The sequence below is a fragment of the Haliotis rubra genome, unplaced genomic scaffold (genome assembly GCF_003918875.1).
Source record: "Haliotis rubra isolate DU_JTF1 unplaced genomic scaffold, ASM391887v1 Scf1034, whole genome shotgun sequence".
In the NCBI taxonomy this organism is placed as follows: domain Eukaryota; kingdom Metazoa; phylum Mollusca; class Gastropoda; order Lepetellida; family Haliotidae; genus Haliotis; species Haliotis rubra.
Window position 1 is genome coordinate 157,806 of NW_025764931.1, and position 3,981 is coordinate 161,786.

The window sequence follows — 3,981 nt, forward strand, 5'->3', positions numbered from 1 at the left end:
GACCAGGGCGTGGGACGGAGGACGCAACATTAACCCTCCTGCAAAATATTTACTCTCATCTGGAGAATTGTAACAACTATGTAAGAATCCTCTTTATTGATTTTTCTTTTGCCTTCAACACCATCCAACCTTTTGATGATAAAACTGTTTTATCTAGGCGTTAATAGCAACATTATCAAATGGGTTAAAGAGTTCATGGCACATAGAACTCAGTATGTCAGTGTTATTGGCTATCAATCGTCTTTTCTCTCAACCTCTACTTGAGCTCCACAGGGCTGTGTTCTTTCACCCTTACTCTTCATTTTGTACACCAATGACTGTTACTTGGCATTAAGTGACGTGTTTACTGTGAAATTCGCAGATGACGCCGCTGTTATTGGCCTAATTTCTGATTCTGAACATAATTATTGTCAAGGGATTGGAAAAATTCTATCTTGGAGTGAAGACATTTTTCTTTTTCTGAATGTAAAGAAAACTAAGGAAATGGTGGTTGATTTTCGGAGAAATAAGGAACCTCTACATCCTCTTATAATTGATAACGCAGAAATTGTAAGAGTGGACCATTACAAATATTTCGGTGTTATTTTAGACTCAAAACTTTCGTTTTCAAAACACATCGATCACATTTACAAAAAAAGGCCAACAACGACTTTATTTTCTTCGCCACTTAAGAAACTTTTCTATTGACAAAACCATTATGATCGGTTTTTTTCAAACCTTTATACAAAGTGTGCTGACCTACAATTTTACGTTGGTATGGGGGTCTGTCTGCTCGCAACAAAAAACAAACTTTTCAAAATTGTTAGTACTGCCAGCAAACTTACTGGAGTGTCTTTCGAGTATATTCCCTTTATTTATGAGCGCCAGGTTGTCAAAAAGGCAACTAAAATTAGATTTGATAGTACCCATATTTTATCTCACCACTTTCAATTACAGACCCGTGCAAAATGTATTCGGACACTTGATGTAATTTCCATAGACTTACATGGTATTTCAGTGTCGCAAAAATAATTTTCATGAAGTGAGTTTAGGATGGATCTTTGTAAATTTTTACAGGCAAATATGAAAACATCTCTGCTCTGCGCACATTATTTCAGTTTAATTTTCCGACCACTATTTAACTAATGACATCACATTTATCAACTTACGTATGGTTCCACAATGCACAATCCCATAGGCCGCCATGTTAAAGGAGTTTACGGTACTGTGCACATGTTGATTAAATTGTTGCCATTCGATAAATAACAAACGGAAAATTAAACAGAAATTATGTGATTGTAGGTAAGATGATTCCTCACAAATGTGCAAAATTTGACTTGTATCTCAAGAAAATCAAATTCATGAAAATTAGTTATGCTACACTAAATGAAACACGCAAGTCTATGGAAATTACGTCAAGTGTCCGAATACTTTTTGCACGACATGTACCTCCATCTGGACGCCGCTTTCGATTACCTTCCCTTAGAACAAACAGAGCTCGACAGTCCCTCATACCATCCAGTATTCGTGTTATTAATGCAACAAATGTTTTGTAATAGTCACCATGCATGCGATACCTCCTAACGTAGCCTCTTTACATATGTGGTTAATTATCATCAACATTCTATTATCATCAGCATTCATTTTGTACATGTAATTATTGTGTATATATTTGTGAAATTGTATATATTCAATTTGAGGCCGTTTTTGATACAAAAAGAATTTCCTCCGGGATAATAAAGTTTCATCTTATCTTATCTCTTATCTTATCTTAGATACTTTCATCATTTCCTGAAACTGTGGAAATGTAGACTTGCCACATATTCTAGACTTGCATGGGCTTTCTTGGATACATTTGTTTCAGGGTCTGTATGACTGACTAATATAGTACATACTTATCATCTTATACACAGTTATCATCACTGTCTTAACCTCATCTCTCTTCCGCCAACGGAAACATCTGCCTCTCCTCCAGTCCATCACTCCTAGCAAGTCCGCATGCTACTGACACAGGCCAGTACGGAATAAGCTGAAGGCTGCAAACCAGCACATGCCTTCACTGTGTATGTATGAAGTAATTAGCTAATTTCTGTATTGGGTCATTGACATTTGTTACAGCTGTGTAATGATAATTGGGGTGTTGATAAGGTGTCAGTAAGTGTAAATGGCTGCTTCCACGCCTCTTTCAACCGTATTTAATAATAATGCGCTACACTCCGTTCACTGGGTGAATGCTCATAGCGCTAACAATCACAGCGCAGCACAATCTAATTATCATCACCCCGGATAACCCAAGCTGTGAAAGGTTAATAGTAACATGACTTATCCCACCGGGTACCCATTTTCTGCTGCGTGAACAGAGGCAAGTTTGAACAAACTCACTTGCCTAAGGTGCGACCACATAGGTGTTTCGTTGTACGGCAGGACAGAAGTTCTAGAAACTCTCAAGAGTTAGGCTGTCAAACACGGCCTCCCATCCAAGGACTCTTCGTGCCCAACGTTTCATAACCTCAACTGATATGCGACCATGCGGTATTTCACGTCTGTCACGCGCATGAGCTCCATTTCTAGGAAATCCCAAAATGATATATTATTTGACGCTCTAATGTGTGCTGAGACCGAAACGCACGGGTGTGGTGCTGGCAAACCTTCAGGTATATTCACGGTAACCTGGATTCAAACCAGAGATCACAACCCAGAGGTGATTCTAACGTTGGGCCTACCGAGTGAACGGTGGCGTCAAAGACGATTGACTCAGACGCGTCCAAGCAAATTATTAGATACATAACATTTCATAGCCTCACTGCACCTTTTAAAAGCTCACCGAGTGTGCATGACAAGTGTGTTTACTGATAAAATAAATCAGTGAAAGAGTATGGGTTAACGCCTTCCAGCAATACTCAGCAACGTCATAAGGTTGGGATATTGTACTGTACCATGTTGGGAACAAAACCCGGACCCTCGTTGTGACAAGCGGGCGCTTTGACCACTGGTCTATCCCACAGCTCCAGGCATTATACCATATGTAGGTCTTTGATATACATAGATACATATGTCACGTAACACAGTCACTATGTCTGATAAGTATTATGTCAGCATATGTTAACAATGTTTTGCATTTGAGACCAACTCACTATTCATCCAAATGTCAGGTGGCTATCTCCAACACGAACAATAAAGAAATAATACCTGTAGATCATGGATAACCTTATATGTCAGAATGTTTGATAAATTCGACCCCATGGACGCTCCAGGCTAGAACTGGTAGGGAGCAACCTAGCAAATCTATCGTGTGGTTTATCTGGAACTAGTGTGATTGCGTGGTTATATCAATCACTGGTTCCTCTGTTTAAGACTTTGTGCTGGCCGTTGTCATATTACTAAACTTTGCTAAGGTTTTGAAGTATCTAATTACGTGATACTCATGGCATTATCTGTTTAAGCTTCCCCACTGCCCCCATCCTCCATGTTAAAAGACTCACCCACTCACTCTAGACCCGTGAAGATCCGGGTTAGAATTGATCTCCAGGGCCTAGATTTTTGAAGTTCTCTTAGCGCTAAGATAGTCGTAAGTGCCATACATTAACATTAACTTAGGACTATCTTAGCTCTAAGAGAGCTTCGAAAATCTAGGCCCAGCAACCCATGCTTGTCTTAAAAGACTAACTAACGAGATCGGGTGGTCAGGCTCGCTGACTTGGTTGACACATATCGTCGTATAGCAATTACGTTGAACAATGTTCGTGCTAATGATCGCTGGATTGTCTGGTACAGACTCGAATTACAGACCGCCGCCATCTTCTACATGTAGCTGGAATATTGCTGAGTGCGGCGTTAAACAACTTGCTCGCTCGCTCCCTCCCTCCCTCCCTCACTCACTCACTCCCTCCTCACTCGCTCGCTCGCTCCCTCACTCGATCACTCACTCACTCTAATGTCAACACAGCGAAGCGCCACTTCAGTTCAGAGGAAGCAGTCCACTCGAGATGTGTCAGTCCCATC